Raw genomic sequence first — 13,189 nt, 5'->3', positions numbered from 1 at the left:
GTCTTTTGCACTTCCATATCGCAAAGCAGTTACTGTAGGTTATTTTCTGCTTATGCATTAATGTAATTAATTAACTTATTTATCCTTAAGTAAGGTAATGACTTGAGTTCTAATGCTTTTTGTCTCTTGAGTTAGCTGTCAATGTGGGATTTTTTTCCCCTTTTGTCCAGTTAAAGCTGCCTTTCATTCTTCAACACAGCTTAAACTCTAATAGGTAAGCTTTCTTGTAATTTCTTAGTTCTGCAGGCTTCTTGAAAGACATCCGAGACTCTTCTTTGGATGCTGGCTGCCTTTTGTTTTGTTTTCTGTCAAGATGATCCCACACTGCTTCGATTATCTTGAGGTTCGAACCCTGGAGAGATCAATCCATGACTGATGCATTGTTTCATCCAGGCATACTTTGACTACATTGGCAGTATGTTTGCGATCATTGTCGTACTGAAAAATGAAGTTGAAGCCAATCAGACACTACGTGGTATTACATGGTCGATCAAAATCTGGTGGAACTTTTCTACATTCATAATTTGATTAATTTGGATAAGAGCTCCAACAACACTGGCTGAAATCCAGCCTCAAAGCACGGTAGAGTATCCACGCTGTGTTAAAGACGGCTATAGACATTCACTGTTGTATCTCTCTTCGGACCTCTTCCATGCATATTTCAAATTTGGATTCATTACTCCATAAGACATATTACAGCTGATTTCTTTTTCCAGTCAATTTCTTGTGTAATTTGGCACACCTCAGCCTTATTTTTCTCTGTTCTCCTTCCTTAAGAATGGCTTATTAACAGCCACCCTTCCAACTCAGATAACTTTTGATGAGGTTTCATGAAATGTTTACAGCACTTGAGTTACTCGCCACGGCCATCCTAAATGCTAAAAACACTAAACTTTAATTCTAAATTACGTAATTAACGTTAACCAGAAAAAACAAGCCAAAGTCGAAATGTTGCTGAGCTGACCTGTGGTATGCTATGTCTTCTAAAGCACGTATAATGTAAACAGAACTGGTCTTTGCACAGAAGCCTGTGGAGCTTCATAATTAACCTCAGTGTGTGAAGAGGACTCTCCATTTAATAATAGCTGTAATAAAATGTTATGGCTGACGGTGTTAAACGCTGCACTTGGGTCTAGCAGGGAAGATTTCAACTTTTCAATATGAATGAAGGCTGAAAACTGATTAGATTAATGTCTGATGATCTTTTCTGTGCTTCTTCAAGTTTGTAACACCAAACATATTAAAGGATGATGTAAGGCTCACAGGAAGAGTTTAATTAGACACACATTTACTATTTTTCTTTATACTCTTTCTTTCTTGACATGTTTAATATGATTACTATCAGAGGAGAAAATGAACCTTGTGTAGTCTAAAAACTTTTTTATTTAATCAAACTGTAATGTTGTTGAACTCTGACGGACGTGTCTTTTAATCTTGTCAACAAATCCTTAATCATCTAAATCTGCCATTTATCATCTTGTAAAATGTTCCCTCTGCTTCTGTTGCACATCTCCCCCCGACACTCTCTGCTTCACCTGTCCTGTGCAGCTGGTTCAACCCCTGCCTGCCTCCTTAAACTGGGGTGTTTAAATCTCTTTACCTCTGTTGTGAACTTCACACAAAGTTTGTGGTAACAAAATCAAACTGACGAGGATCTCGTTTGAAAAACACACACACTCACGAGACAAAATAAAAACAGACTGCTCAAAGCAAAAGCAGAGCCCTCACAGCTGGTAGTACAAACACAGTGACAACATGCGTATTAGATACCCTCAGTGCCAAAAGCATAAATATGAAAAAATGTGATCACCAAGAATATCCTAAAAATGGCATTGAGGTGCGTGTTACAGTAAAGAAAAAAAAAAAGTAGCCAAATTTTCATCGGAAAATGTTGAATTTTTGTAAAAACAATGCTCTGTAGTTTGATACTGTCGTTGCAGACAAAGCAGATGTTTAAAGCCTTTGGACGCACATTTGAAACGCACTCATTCTCCTTATCAGCTGGAAACATTAAAGCCGTAAAATGACTTTTTCAAACGGATAAAAACTATTGAACAGCAGCAATGTTGAGCCTGTTCCAAAATTTGAATGTACATGTGTTGAAGGTGCGGGTCTTGTTGAATTATTAAACATACTTTCTTTAATTTTTCGAGCCACAAAAACAACAACTTTTAATTTTCTTCTGCTTGAGTCTCGGCCTCGGGTAGCTCTACTTATCATTGCTCAATCAGTCGTCTGTTTGTGCTACTTTTTTTCAAGGAGCAGTGGATTATTGGTAAGGGTGACTTTATGTGTTTAGTTACTTAAGTGGAAGTACTGTGGAAAGTTTTACCTTACATACATAGATCTACCAGTACAGCTTCTGAGGTATCTGTTTACAAAAATGTTATAATCTATTCAAAGGTTCTTTGCAATTTTACATTGATAAACATTATCCTTAACACATTTGGCCCACATAAAGTACTATGGCCATCACACGGTCATTTAGAATTGTTTAAATAACTCGTGTCTTAAGTCCTTCCATCAAACAGAAAATTAAAAAAAAAAAAAAACATGGTTCACTTTTACATCACAAAATGTTAGAAATATAAGCCGTTCATAACAACCTGAAAGGCTGGGAGTTTAAAATGCAAACCGATGGAAGCAGAAGTAGAAGACTATAATGTCTCAGAGCACACGGTGTCTATTAATGTGTAGACATGTATAAATAAGAGCTTAATAAAGATGCTTAATTTCTTAAGAAATAAACAGGTGGAGTGATCTTTATCAAAAGTGGATGTTGCATCTGTGGCTAAACCACTGTACCCAAAAAAACTTTAAAAATCTACTGTGTGTGAGGCTGTGTAAGTAAAGCTTGCCCTTCACACCTGCGTGTAATAAACCATTTGTTGGGGGTTGTGGATTTGGCACCTCAGCATTGTGAAAGTGGGGAAACATGTTTCTGGCTGTGCATAAGATTCCTCCTTACAACTTAGAATCTCAGTTCTAAATGAAATTCAGATGTTTTTTTAAGTATGGCTAATGTATTATTTGACTTCTAAGGCACGCACACACACACACACACACACACACACACACACACACACAAGAACAACACAGAGAAGAAGAAGAGGGGGTCGTTTTACTACACATCATAAAAACGCAATCATTCATCTTCCAACTGTATCTTTCTGTTCTGGCTTTAGAATCATAGGTTGTTTACTGAGCCGTACTTTGGGAGTCATACTGTTGTGATACTGAGGAGAAAAGGGTAAGGTTTGATAGACTAAACCATTACACACACAAAACTTGAATAACCTAAAGAGTGTGTGAGACTGCTAGCTGTGTTGTTCAGCATTAAACTCATCTACAAATGTGTTAGTAAAGAGCGACTTGTACTTCTGTCCCATTAAGCAACGGTTTAACAAATTTCACTGCAAACTATAAAAGGAATCTGGATTTATATAGAACATAGTAGTGATGGATTAAGTGCAGGAAACACTAGTATAAGGTGTCTATTGAACAAATCTCCTTCAGCGTTCAAAATGACCAAAGTGAGGCCTACAGGCGTTTCTCTCGATTGGTTGTGTTCAGGGAAAAAGCAGCTAAATACACTGAGACTGCTCCACATTGTTAGCGAGTTAACTCTGGATATCTGTAGGTTTTGTCAAACTTGGAGTGAACAAAAGCAGAAAAACAGTAAAAGATGCAGACAGTGAAAGTCTGGTTTATTTCATGAACACAATGAAACATTTTACAGTCCACAGAGCAAAGTAGCACACATGATAAATAGATACACATAACATGAGAAGTAAAACTCGTCGTCTTACCACATGTTATATTCTGTAAACTTAAAATAACCACAGAAATTAGAGTTTAGTGTTTTAAGTCATCTATTAAAAAACATGAGTCAACATTACTGAATTGACGCTTTAACGATGCGTCTTATCACCGTGTTTATGATGATAAAACATGTTCTCTCGTTAGTAGTTGTCTGCGCTGTCACTTGTCATGAAAATGTCCAGAGCCAGGGTTCCTCTTTAATCACCATTGATCATTAATAGGGTCACAAAAGATTTGTCACATTATCCCCATAAACAAAATTGCTTTTATAGAAATCATTGTGATACAAATATTTAGATTCTTGATTCACAATGTGCACGAACTCAAAATCTTTAGAGGTTCATATTTATAAAGTATCGCAAATAATACATTTATACCATTGTATGAGCTACACTTCTTGTAAAAAACTGATTGAAAAAAGCTCCTGTCATGACCTTCCTTCTGTGAGGACACACACACACAGAGAGAGAGAGGGGGGGAGATCATTAGGATTGGAGGCGTTTTTGGATTTTCACTTATTGTTGGCTTTACAGTCACATAAAATTCATTCCAATTTTTTTGCCTTTGCTTCAATTAAGGTGTTTCTTTAAATCTACAGCAGCTTCCTTTTCAAAAAGTTTACTGACATAGTAAGGAAGTAGCTAGGGAACTCAGTAAGTATGAGCAACAACAGCTTAGGGACTGTTTCTACAATAAAGAGGAATTCATCATCATCCGCAGTTCATCAAAAAAAAAAAAAAAAAGTGCCATTAAAAACAATTCAGCAGATCCTCAAAGTATGGATACAATCTGTTTTCAGCTGTAGAGGTACGCTTCATGTACTTATCAACATGCAGTTTAGAGGCTTGCATTAGAGTGCTTTGGTACTTGGGCCTCTTTTATTTAGCACGGTTATACCATTGTGTATTTAGCTATATAAATATGCTCAAGAGTCTATTGTATGTTTGTCATGCAATTAAAAATTCAAAAATATAATTTTTAAATCAGTAACTTTGCAAATTTAGCGCGGACCCTCACCCCTCCCTCCGGCTCCCACGGCCCCGCTGTCACCGTAAGACTCATACTCTTCCCCCACGTATGCTGCTATTTCCCCGCGCCCCAATAATTCTTGTCCTTTTTCTGTTGCAGCCTCCCACAGTCCCGTTTTCGGCGTTCCTGCGCGACTCATCTCCCGGTCCCTTGGTTTCTCGAGTTTCACGCGTGTTTTCCTTCTACCCTCCCGGGACACCTTCAGTTAAAATAAAGTTTATTTTCTCGTACTCCTGTGTGTGTGTTGGCTCTGCTTCTGGGTCCAGCTTGTGCGCTGAACTTCGGTTCATGACACTAATAGTTTTAAATAGAGCACCACAAACAACAGGTATTCCTTTAGAAATACACTTTTCTTGTGTTACTTCTAAAAACTACAGATTCTTAACTCTGCAACAGTTAGACAGAGTTGGTTACAGTTAGGCCCTCAACAGTCAGCAAAACAAGTCATAAAACAATAAAAGAGGCTCCCTTATCAAGAGCATCCCAGCACTGTAGTTCCATTACAATCAGTTTCCTTTATTTTATCTTATCATGTCAGAGGCCAACTGAAACCAAGTCCACCTATATAAAAACACCCCATCAGACACACAGTAGTTTCCTCAGCACTTCACAATTCCCCCCAAGGTATAGCGTTTTAACTTTTTATTTTTTCGGATCCCAGACACAGCGGTGTGAGGTAGTTAGCACACAGTTTGGACGTGTAGAAAACATTGCTTGTTTGGAACACATCAGCAGAGAGGTAGAGTTCATAGCTGTTCATAAGAGTTTAATTTAATCAAACCTCATTTTACGGATCTAAGTGGCTCCTCATCACTAGCCAATTCACCATTTTATTTAAATATCTGAATTTTCGGAATGAGGATCCAAGCGGGACACAGAGGCTGCTTTAACGCACCAGAATGCAAATATAAATAAAAGCCTGACTATCCTGAGAGCCTAGCTGCAGCGAGACCTTTCTTTCACACGGATTCCTGGATGTGCGTTGGATCCGACTTTGCTACCCACACAGAGCGTTTCTGACAGTCGGGCGCTGCTTATACAATAGAGAAAAGCAACAATACACCGTGTGTCTCTGCTCCAAGGTAAGGATGTCTGTTATACCCAGCGCATAAATGTCTCTGTGTTAACGCTGATTATTCAAACCCTGTTGAAAATGTGACACATTTGTTATCCAAAAACATTTCCTCTAAATTTGCAAAGTTACTGATTTAAAAATTATATTTTTGAATTTTTAATTGCATGACAAACATACAATAGACTCTTGAGCATATTTATATAGCTAAATACACAATGGTATAACCGTGCTAAATAAAAGAGGCCCAAGTACCAAAGCACTCTAATGCAAGCCTCTAAACTGCATGTTGATAAGTACGTGAAGCGTACCTCTACAGCTGAAAACAGATTGTATCCATACTTTGAGGATCTGCTGAATTGTTTTTAATGGCGCTTTTTTTTTTTTTTTTTTTTTTTGATGAACTGCAGATGATGATGAATTCCTCTTTATTGTAGAAACAGTCCCTAAGCTGTTGTTGCTCATACTTACTGAGTTCCCTAGCTACTTCCTTACTATGTCAGTAAACTTTTTGAAAAGGAAGCTGCTGTAGATTTAAAGAAACACCTTAATTGAAGCAAAGGCAAAAAAATTGGAATGAATTTTATGTGACTGTAAAGCCAACAATAAGTGAAAATCCAAAAACGCCTCCAATCCTAATGATCTCCCCCCCTCTCTCTCTCTCTCTCTGTGTGTGTGTGTCCTCACAGAAGGAAGGTCACGACAGGAGCTTTTTTCAATCAGTTTTTTACAAGAAGTGTAGCTCATACAATGGTATAAATGTATTATTTGCGATACTTTATAAATATGAACCTCTAAAGATTTTGAGTTCGTGCACATTGTGAATCAAGAATCTAAATATTTGTATCACAATGATTTCTATAAAAGCAATTTTGTTTATGGGGATAATGTGACAAATCTTTTGTGACCCTATTAATGATCAATGGTAATTAAAGAGGAACCCTGGCTCTGGACATTTTCATGACAAGTGACAGCGCAGACAACTACTAACGAGAGGACATGTTTTATCATCATAAACACGGTGATAAGACGCATCGTTAAAGCGTCACTTCAGTAATGTTGACTCATGTTTTTTAATAATGACTTAAAACACTAAACTCTAATTTCTGTGGTTATTTTAAGTTTACAGAATATAACATGTGGTAAGACGACGAGTTTTACTTCTCACTGTCCGTGTTATGTGTATCTATTTATCATGTGTGCTACTTTGCTCTGTGGACTGTAAAATGTTTCATTGTGTTCATGAAATAAACCAGACTTTCACTGTCTGCATCTTTTACTGTTTTTCTGCTTTTGTTCACTCCAAGTTTGACAAAACCTACAGATATCCAGAGTTAACTCGCTAACAATGTGGAGCAGTCTCAGTGTATTTAGCTGCTTTTTCCCTGAACACAACCAATCGAGAGAAACGCCTGTAGGCCTCACTTTGGTCATTTTGAACGCTGAAGGAGATTTGTTCAATAGACACCTTATACTAGTGTTTCCTGCACTTAATCCATCACTACTATGTTCTATATAAATCCAGATTCCTTTTATAGTTTGCAGTGAAATTTGTTAAACCGTTGCTTAATGGGACAGAAGTACAAGTCGCTCTTTACTAACACATTTGTAGATGAGTTTAATGCTGAACAACACAGCTAGCAGTCTCACACACTCTTTAGGTTATTCAAGTTTTGTGTGTGTAATGGTTTAGTCTATCAAACCTTACCCTTTTCTCCTCAGTATCACAACAGTATGACTCCCAAAGTACGGCTCAGTAAACAACCTATGATTCTAAAGCCAGAACAGAAAGATACAGTTGGAAGATGAATGATTGCGTTTTTATGATGTGTAGTAAAACGACCCCCTCTTCTTCTTCTCTGTGTTGTTCTTGTGTGTGTGTGTGTGTGTGTGTGTGTGTGTGTGTGTGTGTGTGTGTGTGTGTGTGTGTGTGTGTGTGTGTGTGTGTGTGTGTGTGTGTGTGTGTGTGCGTGCCTTAGAAGTCAAATAATACATTAGCCATACTTAAAAAAACATCTGAATTTCATTTAGAACTGAGATTCTAAGTTGTAAGCAGAAATCTTATGCACAGCCAGAAACATGTTTCCCCACTTTCACAATGCTGAGGTGCCAAATCCACAACCCCCAACAAATGGTTTATTACACGCAGGTGTGAAGGGCAAGCTTTACTTACACAGCCTCACACACAGTAGATTTTTAAAGTTTTTTTGGGTACAGTGGTTTAGCCACAGATGCAACATCCACTTTTGATAAAGATCACTCCACCTGTTTATTTCTTAAGAAATTAAGCATCTTTATTAAGCTCTTATTTATACATGTCTACACATTAATAGACACCGTGTGCTCTGAGACATTATAGTCTTCTACTTCTGCTTCCATCGGTTTGCATTTTAAACTCCCAGCCTTTCAGGTTGTTATGAACGGCTTATATTTCTAACATTTTGTGATGTAAAAGTGAACCATGTTTTTTTATTTTTTTAATTTTCTGTTTGATGGAAGGACTTAAGACACGAGTTATTTAAACAATTCTAAATGACCGTGTGATGGCCATAGTACTTTATGTGGGCCAAATGTGTTAAGGATAATGTTTATCAATGTAAAATTGCAAAGAACCTTTGAATAGATTATAACATTTTTGTAAACAGATACCTCAGAAGCTGTACTGGTAGATCTATGTATGTAAGGTAAAACTTTCCACAGTACTTCCACTTAAGTAACTAAACACATAAAGTCACCCTTACCAATAATCCACTGCTCCTTGAAAAAAAGTAGCACAAACAGACGACTGATTGAGCAATGATAAGTAGAGCTACCCGAGGCCGAGACTCAAGCAGAAGAAAATTAAAAGTTGTTGTTTTTGTGGCTCGAAAAATTAAAGAAAGTATGTTTAATAATTCAACAAGACCCGCACCTTCAACACATGTACATTCAAATTTTGGAACAGGCTCAACATTGCTGCTGTTCAATAGTTTTTATCCGTTTGAAAAAGTCATTTTACGGCTTTAATGTTTCCAGCTGATAAGGAGAATGAGTGCGTTTCAAATGTGCGTCCAAAGGCTTTAAACATCTGCTTTGTCTGCAACGACAGTATCAAACTACAGAGCATTGTTTTTACAAAAATTCAACATTTTCCGATGAAAATTTGGCTACTTTTTTTTTTTCTTTACTGTAACACGCACCTCAATGCCATTTTTAGGATATTCTTGGTGATCACATTTTTTCATATTTATGCTTTTGGCACTGAGGGTATCTAATACGCATGTTGTCACTGTGTTTGTACTACCAGCTGTGAGGGCTCTGCTTTTGCTTTGAGCAGTCTGTTTTTATTTTGTCTCGTGAGTGTGTGTGTTTTTCAAACGAGATCCTCGTCAGTTTGATTTTGTTACCACAAACTTTGTGTGAAGTTCACAACAGAGGTAAAGAGATTTAAACACCCCAGTTTAAGGAGGCAGGCAGGGGTTGAACCAGCTGCACAGGACAGGTGAAGCAGAGAGTGTCCGGGGAGATGTGCAACAGAAGCAGAGGGAACATTTTACAAGATGATAAATGGCAGATTTAGATGATTAAGGATTTGTTGACAAGATTAAAAGACACGTCCGTCAGAGTTCAACAACATTACAGTTTGATTAAATAAAAAAGTTTTTAGACTACACAAGGTTCATTTTCTCCTCTGATAGTAATCATATTAAACATGTCAAGAAAGAAAGAGTATAAAGAAAAATAGTAAATGTGTGTCTAATTAAACTCTTCCTGTGAGCCTTACATCATCCTTTAATATGTTTGGTGTTACAAACTTGAAGAAGCACAGAAAAGATCATCAGACATTAATCTAATCAGTTTTCAGCCTTCATTCATATTGAAAAGTTGAAATCTTCCCTGCTAGACCCAAGTGCAGCGTTTAACACCGTCGGCCAGAACATTTTATTACAGCTATTATTAAATGGAGAGTCCTCTTCACACACTGAGGTTAATTATGAAGCTCCACAGGCTTCTGTGCAAAGACCAGTTCTGTTTACATTATACGTGCTTTAGAAGACATAGCATACCACAGGTCAGCTCAGCAACATTTCGACTTTGGCTTGTTTTTTCTGGTTAACGTTAATTACGTAATTTAGAATTAAAGTTTAGTGTTTTTAGCATTTAGGATGGCCGTGGCGAGTAACTCAAGTGCTGTAAACATTTCATGAAACCTCATCAAAAGTTATCTGAGTTGGAAGGGTGGCTGTTAATAAGCCATTCTTAAGGAAGGAGAACAGAGAAAAATAAGGCTGAGGTGTGCCAAATTACACAAGAAATTGACTGGAAAAAGAAATCAGCTGTAATATGTCTTATGGAGTAATGAATCCAAATTTGAAATATGCATGGAAGAGGTCCGAAGAGAGATACAACAGTGAATGTCTATAGCCGTCTTTAACACAGCGTGGATACTCTACCGTGCTTTGAGGCTGGATTTCAGCCAGTGTTGTTGGAGCTCTTATCCAAATTAATCAAATTATGAATGTAGAAAAGTTCCACCAGATTTTGATCGACCATGTAATACCACGTAGTGTCTGATTGGCTTCAACTTCATTTTTCAGTACGACAATGATCGCAAACATACTGCCAATGTAGTCAAAGTATGCCTGGATGAAACAACGCATCAGTCATGGATTGATCTCTCCAGGGTTCGAACCTCAAGATAATCGAAGCAGTGTGGGATCATCTTGACAGAAAACAAAACAAAAGGCAGCCAGCATCCAAAGAAGAGTCTCGGATGTCTTTCAAGAAGCCTGCAGAACTAAGAAATTACAAGAAAGCTTACCTATTAGAGTTTAAGCTGTGTTGAAGAATGAAAGGCAGCTTTAACTGGACAAAAGGGGAAAAAAATCCCACATTGACAGCTAACTCAAGAGACAAAAAGCATTAGAACTCAAGTCATTACCTTACTTAAGGATAAATAAGTTAATTAATTACATTAATGCATAAGCAGAAAATAACCTACAGTAACTGCTTTGCGATATGGAAGTGCAAAAGACAACTGAAAGGGAGGATAGTTTCTATATATGTGGTTTCTATTAAGGGACAGAGGAACGATAAGAAACGATAAGAAATCAAGGACAAGGAGTGTGGTGTAGATAAGTGAGGAAATCCGATCATTACTACAAATTTAGTTGAAATTTAAATATTTTAACTATGGTGCCTCCTGTGAGGGCTGTCTGTTTTCCACATTCTGCAACGGTAAAATACGACTTTGAGGCGGATATTTGTTTTACCAAATGGACAATTGCTGTTGACAAAACTCGCCTCATGGTTGACTCTTTTCCACAGAGGGGGGGTGCTTTAATAAACTTATTCGAAAATGAGCTTTTTTCCACTAAGACTTATTTTATTGGGAGATGTACGAAATTATTTACCGGGTTACAAGCAATGATAATATCGGCTGTTGACTCCTCAGCGTCATCATTTTCTGTCTATTGAGAAAACCTATTGTAAAAGTATTGAAGAAAAAAACTCTTCCGCCGTCTCACTCCTCCTTGGCCCGCGGTGTGTGTGTGTGTGTGTGTGTGTGTGTGTGTGTGTGTGTGAGTGTGTGTGTGCGTGTGTGTGTGTGTGTGTGTGTGTGTGAAACAAGATCGCCTGTCACGGCAATTATGGTTTGTTTTTCAGTCTCTCAAAAGGAAAAGTAGTATTCACTAAGGAATATTTATTCGTTTTTTACACATATAGGGTAGGCAGCCTGTAGGTTACAAGCGGATAGAAAGTTCTTCTTTTCATCACAAGCTATGGTGTATCTTAAAGGTTTTTTTTACTGCGTCTGTATTATAGGAAAATAAAATACTATTGAAATCTCTACAGGAAGTCACTCTTTATTTCCATTACAAACGCCGGTGCAGCTTAAGAAAGTAAAATTACACCCGCTATTGTAAAAAACAGAGAAAATTGTCATAATATCGAAACAGAATTCAAACTATGAGTTTGCGGAAAACTAACTGCCGCTCTGTCTCTCTATACAGCACAGAATCAGCTGCTGCATCACCGCTGTGCTTCAGGAACCATACCCCTCCCCTCATGTTTATGGAACATGACGCATCAGGTCTGAAAATGACTAGACACTTCCGGAGTATTTCCGGTAGGGTCATAAGGTCCGGATCGAGGCCTTCCATAGTAAATATGCTGTATTTGAATATGTCATATTCAAAGCCTTCTTCTTTGGGAGAGCAGATCTCATCGGACACAGGAACGCTGCTGGGCTGCAGAAGGAAATCCATCTTGCGTCTGTGCCTTAGAAATTGTGACGGACTCCACCTCTCTGCTTTTTTATTCTCCTCCCCCGCTGCACTCCCTCCCTCTAAAAACTTTTTTTTCCCAACAACAGATGGCGCGCTTCCGGAGGTTTCCCCCCTCCCTTCTCAGGATGCAATTCGACACGCTTAGCAACAGATGGCGCGCTTCCGGGGTTCACCCCCCCTTCTCCGGATGCAATTCGTCACGCTCATTACACACTTCCGGGGGGGAGGGGGGAGGTCAAAAGGTCGTGATTAGGGCCATCAATCACTTCGGATTAAATTTTGTCATAAGCTGTATGGGAGTATCTCTCTAACATCAACTGATAGGTATATGAATGGTCAGAATGGTTCATTTGTTATTGAAGGGCAAGATCAGAGAGGCTAAAGACAATTACAAGAGAAAGCTGGTTTGGAAACTCCAGCAGAACAGCATGAGAAAGGTGTGGAAGGCAATCACTGGATTCGGGCCAATTAACAGCAGAGGAGCTGAGGGCGGTGAGGACAGAGCTAATGAGCTGTATGTGTTTTTCAACAGATTCATCACTGCAATGAATGATCACCACCCTTCTGACTTGCCTCTAGTCAGCGTGTAATACACAGCTACACCACTATTTCTCGCTCTCTTACCACCTGGCACCATTGCCCCTTGTAATAGTTCTGACACCCCTCCCCCATCTATCACTTTCACTCATGCCCGGGTTCAGAGACTAATGAGAAGACTCCACTCAAGAAAATCTGCTGGTCCAGATGGGGTGAGTCCCTGTGTCTTCAAGACCAGCACTCGGACTCCACAAAGCTGGGTCTTGAAGACCCAGCTTTGTGGAGTCCTTCATAAACTGTTCATGATGAGTCTGAGTATGCAGAGGGTCCCACTGCTGTGGAAGACATCATGCCTCATTCCTGTGCCAAAGACGCACAGGGAATGAGACACACTGGGGTCCCAGTGGCCCCCAGGATTTCAGACCTGTGGCACTAACTTCCCATGTCATGAAGACACTGG

At 38.6% G+C, this 13,189-nt stretch overlaps 1 protein-coding gene and 1 long non-coding RNA gene across 2 annotated transcripts in view; one reads left to right on the top strand and one right to left on the bottom strand.

Annotated features, from left to right (window-relative positions):
- LOC308395830 (voltage-gated delayed rectifier potassium channel KCNH1-like) overlaps positions 1 to 13,189 on the bottom strand; it is a 103,260-nt gene that overhangs the window by 77,805 nt on the left and 12,266 nt on the right. The window lies entirely within an intron of this gene.
- LOC308395834 lies at positions 4,313 to 7,868 on the top strand. Its single transcript, XR_013971477.1, has 2 exons — positions 4,313 to 5,933; positions 6,613 to 7,868. It is a non-coding gene; the product is annotated as an uncharacterized lncRNA (long non-coding RNA).

This window comes from Rhamphochromis sp. 'chilingali', assembly GCF_963969265.1.
Source record: "Rhamphochromis sp. 'chilingali' genome assembly, chromosome: 4".
Lineage (NCBI taxonomy): Eukaryota > Metazoa > Chordata > Actinopteri > Cichliformes > Cichlidae > Rhamphochromis > Rhamphochromis sp. 'chilingali'.
This window is presented reverse-complemented; position numbering and strand designations above follow the sequence as displayed.